Source organism: Eucyclogobius newberryi, unplaced genomic scaffold, assembly GCF_026437365.1.
Source record: "Eucyclogobius newberryi isolate DKJ021-1_F unplaced genomic scaffold, fEucNew1.0.hap1 SCAF_6, whole genome shotgun sequence".
NCBI lineage: Eukaryota > Metazoa > Chordata > Actinopteri > Gobiiformes > Gobiidae > Eucyclogobius > Eucyclogobius newberryi.
Window position 1 is genome coordinate 29,411,138 of NW_027316278.1, and position 14,544 is coordinate 29,425,681.

Genomic DNA, 14,544 nt, shown 5'->3' on the forward strand with positions numbered 1-14,544 from the left:
TACCTGTAAGAGTAGCTGTAAGAGTACCTGTAAGAGTAGCCGTAAGAGTACCTGTAAGAGTAGCTGTAAGAGTACCTGTAAGAGTAGCCGTAAGAGTACCTGTAAGAGTAGCTGTAAGAGTACCTGTAAGAGTAGCCGTAAGAGTTCCTGTAAGAGTAGCTGTAAGAGTACCTGTAAGAGTAGCCGTAAGAGTACCTGTCTGTATGTAGTCGTTTAACGTTAATATTATTTGATGGACAAAATAAAAAAATCTGGTGTTTTCAAAGGATAGAAAGTAAATCACATCTGAAGGATATTGGACAGTGAAGTAACCAAATCTTTTATTCACTGTAAAATATATATCTCAAGTTATATATATTCTGCATGCCTTATTTGATTTGATATACTTTGCTATTATTTTTAATTAGATTTCATATACTTTGCAATAATAATGGCACTAAACCATGTTCTGACATGTGTAAATTGCACAGTGCTCTGATCTGACACATATAATGTTCTTTCACTAACAAAGACCACGACTCATTATATATATCGCTCAGTACATATATATATATATATATATATATATATATATATATATATATATATATATATATATATGTTATACTGTGAAGTACTAATGCTTCAGGATCCAGGATAATGGGCTGGAAAAGAACATAATGGCATTTCTTACAAATAGCACTAATCGTACTCACTTTGTTCTGCCTTTAAATCCAGTCGCAGCTGCTGTGGAACATTCACATGCAGTTTACAGCCACTATCAAAGCTTCTCTGAGTGATGCATTGTGGGGGATTGTGGAAAGAAAATCGGTGTCTAAATTCCTCTCTTATGTTGACAGTTAAAGGTGCATTATGTAACTACTCTGATGAAGGGTCTTCCATTCATTCAATTACAGGTGTATTTGTATTTTGCAAAGTAGTTACACACATTCTGGAAAAAAACATGCATTCTCTCCACAGATCTGACTAGTAACTTGACCTAAAATAATAATAATAATAATAATAACTTTTATTTATATAGCGCTTTTCAGTGACCCAAAGACGCTGAACATAATAAAAAAGGGGGGGGGTATTTACAGACAGGGGGGACAACACGCACAGAACACATTAATATACAGATAAAATGAACAAGACAGAAGAAGTAGAGAGAAAAAGATGGCGATGTAACAGAAAATACATTAAGGTTAACCACTCTGCCACGGTACTTCCATGTAACCTGTCAGTGTTCTTTGCTTTACCGCAGTCACTCTCTAAACTAAACGTATCATTCTCCTCTACCATTTTAAAGCTGATATATCTGCTCAAGTTTATCTATTCAATAAATGTTCCTTGCCTTTCACATTTGTCTGACCGGTTCAAATGTTGACTTCTTTCGTCACTCGTGGCGTTGCTAAAAAACTGGTTCAGAAACACTGATGTTATTAGTGGCAATGATATAATGGTTGCACTTAATCTACAGCACAGTTAAAGCACGGAAATAGAGTGACAATGAGGGATAAGTGCAGTTCACAACATGAATAACACATTAAATAAAATAGTATTGTGTTTAGCTTAACCCTAATTTACACCAGCGCAATAACATGACGGTCAGACAATCGCGCGTGTCTGACGAGTGTAATTACGTTACGTGCCGCTTCATTTAGTTAGAGTTCTAATTTGTAGCATCAACGGTCTTTTTAGTAGCGAAACACAGGAAAGTCCAACGCTTTGAGGCTGTGTTCTGAACCTAGCATTAGATAAAACAAAAGAGGGAAAAAGGATAAAAGGGAAACAAGAAAAACCTCGAGGGTAAAACCGCATTTTCCGGATTATAAGTCGCTCCGGACTATAAAACAAAAAATGCATAATAGGGAAGAAAAAACATGGTTATTATACTGGTGTATAAGTCGCATTTTGGGGGAATCCAAGATTAAGAAGAGACATTTCATCTTGAAATGCAATTTAAAAAAAGATATTAGAGAACATGGTGAATAGGTGTCTGGTATGTTAACGTAACATATTAACAGTTATTCAGATAACTATAGCATAAAGAACATGCTAACAAGTTTACCAAAGCATCAGTTTTACCCCAAATCACTAAATCCATTGAATTCTTCTTCCTCTGTGTCACTTCTAAACAACTCCACAAACTCCAGAGGTAGAGGAAGTGCAGATTCTTCTTCTGCATCACTTAGAGCCTAGAGCGCCCTCTTGTAAAATGCCAGTCTGAAAATAATTAATAATATCACGTGTAAGTCGCTCTGGAGTATAAGTCGCATCTCGGCCAAAACTATGAAACTTATAGTCCGGAAAATAAAGTAACAGTTTGATTATTTATTTGGATCCCTATAGCCACTGCCTATGCAATAGCCATTATATATATATATATATATATATATATATATATATATATATATATATATATATATATGTACACAATTTATAATACACACAAGATTAAAACATGAAAAATGACATGCATTTTTAGATACTATTTGCCGTATTTGTAATGCTCATTGGAAGGCAGGTCCCGTCAATTCTCTGAATGTTACATGTTACAGGAAGAGCAAACAACTATTAACTGCATGTTGTGTGTTAAAAGCATGTCATACAAAGCATTGTTCCTGAAAACGCAAACAATTTATAGCACAATTTACTGCTATTCACCAACGGCTTATGCTCTTTTCATGCTTTAAATTCCGGGTTATTTACTGGTACAGTTCAAACCTTATTCCTTGCACTAATTGCAGTCTTTCAATGTCCTTTTCAGAGCCTGTGTGATGCACTTGGGAGAGAACAACAGTTTTGAGGTCGAGGGAAATAAGATAATGGAAGCGAGATCCATTCCCATCGACGGACAGGCCGCACATGTGTCCAGGACTCAGCCATTAGCAGTTCTGTCGAAACACTGAAGCCGCCGAAGAGCGAGGGGAGGTGAGGCAGAGGGACAGAATGACCAGTGTCATCATGCCCTATTTGAGAATGACACAGTTTAACCCGCTATCTTCATGAAGCGACAACACTGTAATGGCTCCGTAAAGTCGCCGTCATCACCGTGACATCAGCAACAGCTTGTTTGGGTCCAGAGACAAACTCAAAAGAATTAGGGACTTTTGTCTGCATCACGAGTGCTATTGTTCAGAGTGATTGATGTGATATTTCTGTGCGATCACGTGTTTTATTAGAACATTGCACAAAGGGGAGGTGGTCTGACATCAGCAAACAGATCTGCAAAGGACCCCAAAGTACAACGCGTTATAATCGTGTAGCGTGCAGCGGGACGACGCACGCAGCGCTCACTGATTGTGTCGTGACTCACAGGAAGCAATCCATGTATGATCGAAAATGTTCTTTATGTGTACAAATGCTCATGTGGGAATGAAAAATGCAACAACAAGAACTGATCAAAAATGAAAATGAAAAAAGTGATGTTATAAACTCTCGAATAAGGATGTAAAGGTGACATTTATGCATTTTTTCTGATGTTTAAACCTCAAAACTTATACGTTTAAAGACATGTTTTAACACTTTTTTGTTGGACTGACATAATATTATCTGACTTATTGTTATCAGGATACTAAAAAAAACTTAACTTTTGTCAAAATCGCCCACCCATGATCAGAAATTATACTAAAACTGATCAAAAAAAGTGACTAATAATACTCTGAGTAGTATTTTTCATGCTTACTATTACTTAGGTACACATTAAATGTGTACCTAAGTAATACCTAAGACAGCAGCTCTTGTAATTGGGCACTTTTTTAGCCATGTACTTTTACTTGTGTACACATTTTCTGAACTTTTTACACTTAAAAATTGAAATGTTTAGAGCAGCCTGGGAGATATTAGTAATTAAAAACAAATAAAGATCATTTTTCTTTGCGATACCCTACAGGGTACTCTGCGTATCTGAACCATGGTTTTGGAAAACTCTTTTAACTCTGTGTAGGATTTGTGGTTTTCTGTGTCTTTTAGTCATTTTATGTATTTATTATTTTCATTCTTGCACTGCTTTTATTTATTTTGGTTTGAATGCATTTCTTTTATTTGTTTTAGTGTTTTGATTGATTTTAGTTCCTTTGTCATAAATTAACTTAAATTAAAATATATGTGTTCTCTATATGTTCTCACTTCCTGAGAACATTTAGACACTAATCGTACACTATTATACTTACATACATACTTATACTTTAACCTCTTTTGCTTTGGGGCCTATTTTTACATAAAATGCCTGAAAAAATGAGCCTCATTTCCCACTGAAGCTGCTGAAACTGAACCTGGAGCACAAACGATTGGCTGGAGCTTTTGTGAAGCTGAGACTGAAGTTTTGGACTCTGATGTCTGTTTTACTCTAATTATAAGTAGAAACAAGCTCTGCTTCTACTTATAATTTTAAATATATAAAGGAGTAAAGCTGGTTTCTGGAGGGTTCGGCTAATTGACACTAAAATGAGCATCTGTTGGGTTTTGACAATTCACTTTTAAGAGCTGAAGGTAAATTCACAAAAACATAGTTTTAGGGACTCGTAGTAAAGCAAAAATGTCCTATACATTTTTCATTTTAATTCAGGGCAGTTTTTTCCCTGATGCTGCCCAGAATGATTGATTTGACTGGAAATACGTGGGTTACAGTTTTATTTTTAAGTACAGCACATCAAGCAGCTTCCATCAAGAGAGTTCCCTTTTATAAGATGTGGACAAAATGGATTAAGTAAAGAAAAAGTCGTGGGACGCTCTAAGTGTAAGACATTTAAGGATCAAATTAAATAAGAAACAGTACTTTACTTGAACTACACTCTACATTATTTGCTGTGGTTGTGTGGAATAATCTTAAAGAAGAAATCAAAGCAGGTTTAAGTGTTATTCAATTCAGAGATAAATAATGAAAAATTCAGACGCTTCAAACAAACAATAACTTATGCTATATTCTTTATTACATGAAATGACATCCTTGGATCATGCGTCACTACAGTTCATCACTAATAATCATCACTGGACTCTTTATGGTTTATAGTTTGTCAGAAATCACTGTCAATTTGAAGAAAACAACATTAGTACAAAGTCATTTACACATCAAATCTGGGTAAAGTAGTTACTGGTTTCACTATCTCCAACATTTTACTGAGCTTCACTTTGATGCTTCACTGAGCTGGAAAAATCTGCTTTTTCCAACTCAATGGTCTTGGAATGATTCACAAAAATACCTTAAATTGGAAGCTGTAATGTCACTTAACAAGTTCAACAAAGATGTAAAAAGTGTGATGATAGAGAACAGTTTTTATGATGTAATATGTTGCTGCTGCCTTTGCCAGGTCTCTCAACAAAAAACAACAACAACAACAACAAAACATTCTGAATCTAAATGGAACTTGCTGGTTAAATAAAGGCATAAATAAATGTATGAAAAAATATTTACTACTTTTGTGTGATAATCTTTATCTCTATGTCCGTAAAAGGGGGTGAGGAAAAAATACATTCTGCTCACTCCTTTATGAAGACAAATTATATTAGGTTCGGGAGCAGGACCACGCCCCTTCCTGCGGCTACACTATTTAAGCATCCAGATCACATACACCTGTGTTCATGACTTCGTGCCCCTTCCTCCCACCCTCTTTTTATTGTCCTAATTATTCTAATTTATCTCATAGATGAGGATATCGAGGCCCGGGAGCCTACAGCCCTCATCGCAAAAGAAGCCCCAAAACAACATCCATTTCTGTACATTTGTGTTGTTCATGTTTCTCATACGCCAATAAACACTTTGCATCGTCGCTGGGGTCGTGGTCATTGCTAGTGAATTGGACATTTTTGATGGTGCTTTGGTAGGAACAGTAAAACTTGTAATAAAGTTGCATTGAATGGCGTTTATGCATTGACTCTACTTTCAGAGCTAAATGTTTGTTTTATATTGCTATTATGTGCAGCACTTTGGAAAGCATCTTGTTGAAAAAACAGCCGGACATTTGGACATAATGTTCTGTTATTACGTGTTGTATTCAAAAAGTGGAACATCGATTACAAAAAGGGAAGCATCTTGTGTGCTTTAAAAATAAAGTTGTATCAGATCCCTGGTTTGCAGCAACTTTTTGACACATGAGATTTTTTCTGTATTCCTGAATTTCTCTCTCTCACGGCAGTGGTCATGTCGACGCGCGATTCAAACGCGAATTGTGAACATAACAAGTGCCGAGGTGTTTCCACAGCGGAGAGTTCAAATGCAGGAAGTGACGGGCCAATCAGCAGTGGCGTGGGAGGCCAGGGTATACTTTAGCACGTGCGTCATGTACTTGGCCGGTGTGTACATCCGTGTGTGAGTTTTTGTGTTGTAGTTTACGCACCTCGCACTTATTTCCGACCGCGCTGCTGTGCCTTGCCTGTTTCCATGGCGACGCACTGCCTGTGAAAGGATGCCGAAGAATGAATCGGAGCTCTGATGTAATTTGGTGTGACTAATTTTTCGTCACAAAAAAATCTCTTTATGGTCATTGTTTGTCTCCAAAACGGCCGGGGTTCCTCGATGCCCCGCCCCGAACCACGGTGCCCCTGCCTCGACGTCACCGCGGCGATTACACTAACAAAACACCAACAGGACTGAAAATGGGAACACAAACATTTCAAGTGGAAGGTGTTTAAAAGGACTATTATTGTGTAAAATGTACTTCTTAATCACGTCATTCCTGTTGTTGTATTTACTTTTTACAGTTTTTATGAATCCTGTTTGGAACTTCCTCTCACTCCGAGCGTTAAAAACACACCATTCTGAATTTCAATGATTGATGATGTCATACGTTGAACTCCACTATCTTCTGTGCTGTTTTTAAGTCCATAAATCATCACCAGGATTATTCTGAGCATTTCTTCCATCTAATCACAATCATTACAACTGCGCGGCTGCATTAGCATGTCGGCGGTAAGCTAGCGTTTATCTCACCTATGTAATTTCCTCTGGAGCGACCAATACATCAGAGAGTTTAAAATTCAAGCTCCTTTAGAAAATCAAGAATTGAATGGAGGGTTGTTATTTGGGCACAACTTTGAAAATTAAATTTGATAAAATAATGCAAATCTTTTAATATCACTGTAAAATACGTTTACCACCGCCGAGTGTGAATGAATAATGCACTGTAAAGCGCTTTGGTCATGAAAAGTGCAGTATAAATCCAATGCATTTTATTCAGTACTTTAAAGTAGCATCAACACTGCAGACACAAGGGCAATTCACACTTCTGTTTTATAACAATAGATTCATTCATGGAAGACGTGAAGGTGAAGAGAAAGAAACATGTTTGCTCTGACCTACTTTATTACAGTTACTAAACCGTGATGGAGCAGAACGTTCAAACAGGTGGTGGAGCAGAACGTTCAAACAGGTGGTGGAGCAGAACGTTCAAACAGGTGGTGGAGCAGAACGTTCAAACAGGTGGTGGAGCAGAACGTTCAAACAGGTGGTGGAGCAGAACGTTCAAACATGAGGTGGAGCAGAACGTTCAAACATGAGGTGGAGCAGAACGTTCAAACAGGTGGTGGAGCAGAACGTTCAAACAGGTGGTGGAGCAGAACGTTCAAACATGAGGTGGAGCAGAACGTTCAAACAGGTGGTGGAGCAGAACGTTCAAACATGAGGTGGAGCAGAACGTTCAAACATGAGGTGGAGCAGAACGTTCAAACAGGTGGTGGAGCAGAACGTTCAAACATGAGGTGGAGCAGAACGTTCAAACATGAGGTGGAGCAGAACGTTCAAACAGGTGGTGGAGCAGAACGTTCAAACAGGTGGTGGAGCAGAACGTTCAAACATGAGGTGGAGCAGAACGTTCAAACATGAGGTGGAGCAGAACGTTCAAACAGGTGGTGGAGCAGAACGTTCAAACATGAGGTGGAGCAGAACGTTCAAACAGGTGGTGGAGCAGAACGTTCAAACATGTGGTGGAGCAGAACGTTCAAACATGAGGTGGAGCAGAACGTTCAAACAGGTGGTGGAGCAGAACGTTCAAACATGAGGTGGAGCAGAACGTTCAAACAGGTGGTGGAGCAGAACGTTCAAACATGAGGTGGAGCAGAACGTTCAAACATGAGGTGGAGCAGAACGTTCAAACAGGTGGTGGAGCAGAACGTTCAAACATGAGGTGGAGCAGAACGTTCAAACAGGTGGTGGAGCAGAACGTTCAAACAGGTGGTGGAGCAGAACGTTCAAACATGTGGTGGAGCAGAACGTTCAAACATGAGGTGGAGCAGAACGTTCAAACATGAGGTGGAGCAGAACGTTCAAACAGGTGGTGGAGCAGAACGTTCAAACATGAGGTGGAGCAGAACGTTCAAACATGAGGTGGAACAGAACGTTCAAACATGTGGTGGAGCAGAACGTTCAAACATGTGGTGGAGCAGAACGTTCAAACATGAGGTGGAGCAGAACGTTCAAACATGAGGTGGAGCAGAACGTTCAAACAGGTGGTGGAGCAGAACGTTCAAACATGAGGTGGAACAGAACGTTCAAACATGAGGTGGAGCAGAACGTTCAAACATGTGGTGGAGCAGAACGTTCAAACAGGTGGTGGAGCAGAACGTTCAAACATGAGGTGGAGCAGAACGTTCAAACATGAGGTGGAGCAGAACTTTCAAACAGGTGGTGGAGCAGAACGTTCAAACATGAGGTGGAGCAGAACGTTCAAACAGGTGGTGGAGCAGAACGTTCAAACATGAGGTGGAGCAGAACGTTCAAACATGTGGTGGAGCAGAACGTTCAAACATGTGGTGGAGCAGAACGTTCAAACATGAGGTGGAGCAGAACGTTCAAACATGAGGTGGAGCAGAACGTTCAAACAGGTGGTGGAGCAGAACGTTCAAACATGAGGTGGAACAGAACGTTCAAACATGTGGTGGAGCAGAACGTTCAAACATGTGGTGGAGCAGAACGTTCAAACATGAGGTGGAGCAGAACGTTCAAACATGAGGTGGAGCAGAACGTTCAAACATGTGGTGGAGCAGAACGTTCAAACAGGTGATGGAGCAGAACGTTCAAACATGTGGTGGAGCAGAACGTTCAAACATGAGGTGGAGCAGAACGTTCAAACAAGTGGTGGAGCAGAACGTTCAAACAGGTGGTGGAGCAGAACGTTCAAACATGAGGTGGAGCAGAACGTTCAAACAGGTGGTGGAACAGAACGTTCAAACAGGTGGTGGAACAGAACGTTCAAACAGGTGGTGGAGCAGAACGTTCAAACAGGTGGTGGAGCAGAACGTTCAAACAGGTGGTGGAGCAGAACGTTCAAACAGGTGGTGGAACAGAACGTTCAAACAGGTGGTGGAGCAGAACGTTCAAACAGGTGGTGGAGCAGAACGTTCAAACAGGTGGTGGAACAGAACGTTCAAACAGGTGGTGGAACAGAACGTTCAAACACTTGGTGGAGCAGAACGTTCAAACACTTGGTGGAGCAGGAGGTTCAGAACCCGCTCTCAGAAGTGCTGAAGTGAAGTGACTTATGTAAAGTACAAAGAAACTTCTTACTTTCCACCAGCGATGGAGACAAGCGGGTGATGTCGCCAGGTTAGTTACCAGTCACATCTGTGGAGAGGCGCCCTCGAATACATGTTTTTCAGGCCTTTTGTATGCAATAAAAATATCTGTAATAAATTAAATAGAGGATAGAGAAATAAAATATCACCCTGTGGAACATCCATGCAAAGCATTAACATCGCCATGGAGACAAGCAGGAGATATTTTGCCTTTTAAACCCATTATTCAAATTCTAAACCTTTTGATTGGTGGGCACATGCCCTACCACTAAGCCACTACTCAGAACTTTTATTTTGGTTAGTTCTTACAAATATAAATGCCTTTTAGGTGGTGGTAGAGCACCCGTATTATCTGTATTGTCCTTTCAGAGCCACCGTACTCCAGAGATCAAAGCACAGGTTTATCTTTCCACAACGACACCATCAAGGTCACTCTCTTTTTCCTCCTCTTGCTCGGCTCTCCGGTCCTTTCTTGTGGGCTTCAGCTCAAATACTGGACCTTGTGAGCGCTGAACCTGGTTTGGTCCTTACGTAGACTTGGTTTGATCCAGTTTGGTCCAGTTTGTACCTCTCTTTGCATGCCAAAGTAGACTCTTCCTGTTGCCATTTAGTGCTTACCTCTCTGTAATTGCTTTGCTCGGCTCCAGTGCAGAGATGGGGAGCTAAATGAACTCTAATTCATCATTGCACGCCACATGAACTGCAATTTGCATAATGTTTCAGGTCATTACAGGGAAATTGTTATGAGTTTGTGCTTTCAGATAGATCAAACTAAATTATTTTATTCCAAAAACATTGACAATTTTAAAAGAGAGAAGAACTGCAAGTTATTCTTCTTCTGAAAACAAACAAACAAACAAAAAACCCAAAAGACTACTTACAGAGTAGTACATATTTACAGAGCAGTACATACTTACAGAGCAGTACATACTTACAGAGCAGTACATACTTACAGAGTAGTACATACTTACAGAGCAGTACATACTTACAGAGCAGTACATACTTACAGAGTAGTACATACTTACAGAGCAGTACATACTTACAGAGTAGTACATACTTACAGAGTAGTACATACTTACAGAGTAGTACATACTTACAGAGTAGCACATACTTACAGAGTAGTACATACTTACAGAGTAGTACATACTTACAGAGTAGTACATCCTTACAGAGTAGTACATATTTACAGAGCAGTACATACTTACAGAGCAGTACATACTTACAGAGTAGTACATACTTACAGAGCAGTACATACTTACAGAGTAGCACATACTTACAGAGTAGCACATACTTATAGAGTAGTACATACTTACAGAGTAGCACATACTTACAGAGTAGTACATACTTACAGAGTAGTACATATTTACAGAGCAGTACATACTTACAGAGCAGTACATACTTACAGAGTAGTACATACTTACAGAGCAGTACATACTTACAGAGCAGTACATACTTACAGAGTAGTACATACTTACAGAGTAGTACATCCTTACAGAGTAGTACATATTTACAGAGCAGTACATACTTACAGAGCAGTACATACTTACAGAGTAGTACATACTTACAGAGCAGTACATACTTACAGAGTAGCACATACTTACAGAGTAGCACATACTTATAGAGTAGCACATACTTACAGAGTAGTACATACTTACAGAGTAGCACATACTTACAGAGTAGTACATACTTACAGAGTAGCACATACTTACAGAGCAGTACATACTTACAGAGTAGTACATACTTACAGAGCAGTACATACTTACAGAGCAGTACATACTTACAGAGTAGTACATACTTACAGAGTAGTACATCCTTACAGAGTAGTACATACTTACAGAGTAGTACATACTTACAGAGTAGCACATACTTATAGAGTAGTACATACTTACAGAGCAGTACATACTTACAGAGTAGTACATACTTACAGAGTAGTACATACTTACAGAGTAGCACATACTTATAGAGTAGTACATATTTACAGAGCAGTACATACTTACAGAGCAGTACATACTTACAGAGTAGTACATACTTACAGAGTAGTACATACTTACAGAGTAGCACATACTTACAGAGTAGTACATACTTACAGAGTAGCACATACTTATAGAGTAGTACATATTTACAGAGCAGTACATACTTACAGAGCAGTACATACTTACAGAGTAGCACATACTTACAGAGTAGTACATCCTTACAGAGTAGTACATACTTACAGAGCAGTACATACTTACAGAGCAGTACATCCTTACAGAGTAGCACATACTTACAGAGTAGCACATACTTATAGAGTAGTACATACTTACAGAGTAGTACATCCTTACAGAGTAGTACATACTTACAGAGCAGTACATACTTACAGAGCAGTACATCCTTACAGAGTAGCACATACTTACAGAGTAGCACATACTTATAGAGTAGCACATACTTACAGAGTAGTACATACTTACAGAGTAGCACATACTTATAGAGTAGTACATATTTACAGAGCAGTACATACTTACAGAGCAGTACATACTTACAGAGTAGCACATACTTACAGAGTAGTACATCCTTACAGAGTAGTACATACTTACAGAGCAGTACATACTTACAGAGCAGTACATCCTTACAGAGTAGCACATACTTACAGAGTAGCACATACTTACAGAGTAGCACATACTTATAGAGTAGTACATACTTACAGAGTAGTACATCCTTACAGAGTAGTACATACTTACAGAGCAGTACATACTTACAGAGCAGTACATCCTTACAGAGTAGCACATACTTACAGAGTAGCACATACTTATAGAGTAGTACATACTTACAGAGTAGTACATACTTACAGAGTAGCACATACTTACAGAGTAGTACATCCTTACAGAGTAGTACATACTTACAGAGCAGTACATACTTACAGAGCAGTACATCCTTACAGAGTAGCACATACTTACAGAGTAGCACATACTTATAGAGTAGTACATACTTACAGAGTAGTACATCCTTACAGAGTAGTACATACTTACAGAGCAGTACATACTTACAGAGCAGTACATCCTTACAGAGTAGCACATACTTACAGAGTAGCACATACTTATAGAGTAGCACATACTTACAGAGTAGTACATACTTACAGAGTAGCACATACTTATAGAGTAGTACATATTTACAGAGCAGTACATACTTACAGAGCAGTACATACTTACAGAGTAGCACATACTTACAGAGTAGTACATCCTTACAGAGTAGTACATACTTACAGAGCAGTACATACTTACAGAGCAGTACATCCTTACAGAGTAGCACATACTTACAGAGTAGCACATACTTACAGAGTAGCACATACTTATAGAGTAGTACATACTTACAGAGTAGTACATCCTTACAGAGTAGTACATACTTACAGAGCAGTACATACTTACAGAGCAGTACATCCTTACAGAGTAGCACATACTTACAGAGTAGCACATACTTATAGAGTAGTACATACTTACAGAGTAGTACATACTTACAGAGTAGCACATACTTACAGAGTAGTACATCCTTACAGAGTAGTACATACTTACAGAGCAGTACATACTTACAGAGCAGTACATCCTTACAGAGTAGCACATACTTACAGAGTAGCACATACTTATAGAGTAGTACATACTTACAGAGTAGTACATCCTTACAGAGTAGTACATACTTACAGAGCAGTACATACTTACAGAGCAGTACATCCTTACAGAGTAGCACATACTTACAGAGTAGCACATACTTATAGAGTAGTACATACTTACAGAGTAGTACATACTTACAGAGTAGCACATACTTACAGAGTAGTACATCCTTACAGAGTAGTACATACTTACAGAGCAGTACATACTTACAGAGCAGTACATCCTTACAGAGTAGCACATACTTACAGAGTAGCACATACTTATAGAGTAGTACATACTTACAGAGTAGCACATACTTACAGAGTAGCACATACTTATAGAGTAGCACATACTTACAGAGTAGCACATACTTACAGAGTAGCACATACTTATAGAGTAGCACATACTTACAGAGTAGTACATACTTACAGAGTAGTACATACTTACAGAGTAGCACATACTTACAGAGTAGTACATACTTACAGAGTAGCACATACTTACAGAGTAGTACATACTTACAGAGTAGTACATACTTACAGAGTAGCACATACTTACAGAGTAGCACATACTTACAGAGTAGTACATACTTACAGAGCAGTACATCCTTACAGAGTAGCACATACTTACAGAGCAGTACATACTTACAGAGTAGTACATACTTACAGAGTAGCACATACTTACAGAGTAGTACATACTTACAGAGTAGCACATACTTACAGAGTAGTACATCCTTACAGAGTAGCACATACTTACAGAGTAGCACATACTTATAGAGTAGCACATACTTACAGAGTAGTACATACTTACAGAGTAGTACATACTTACAGAGTAGCACATACTTACAGAGTAGCACATACTTATAGAGTAGCACATACTTACAGAGTAGCACATACTTATAGAGTAGCACATACTTACAGAGTAGTACATACTTACAGAGTAGCACATACTTACAGAGTAGTACATACTTACAGAGTAGCACATACTTACAGAGTAGTACATACTTACAGAGTAGCACATACTTACAGAGTAGTACATACTTACAGAGTAGTACATACTTACAGAGTAGCACATACTTACAGAGTAGTACATACTTACAGAGTAGTACATACTTACAGAGCAGTACATCCTTACAGAGTAGCACATACTTACAGAGTAGTACATACTTACAGAGTAGTACATACTTACAGAGTAGCACATACTTACAGAGTAGTACATACTTACAGAGTAGTACATACTTACAGAGCAGTACATCCTTACAGAGTAGCACATACTTACAGAGTAGTACATACTTACAGAGTAGTACATACTTACAGAGTAGCACATACTTACAGAGTAGTACATACTTACAGAGTAGTACATACTTACAGAGCAGTACATCCTTACAGAGTAGCACATACTTACAGAGTAGTACATACTTACAGAGTAGTACATACTT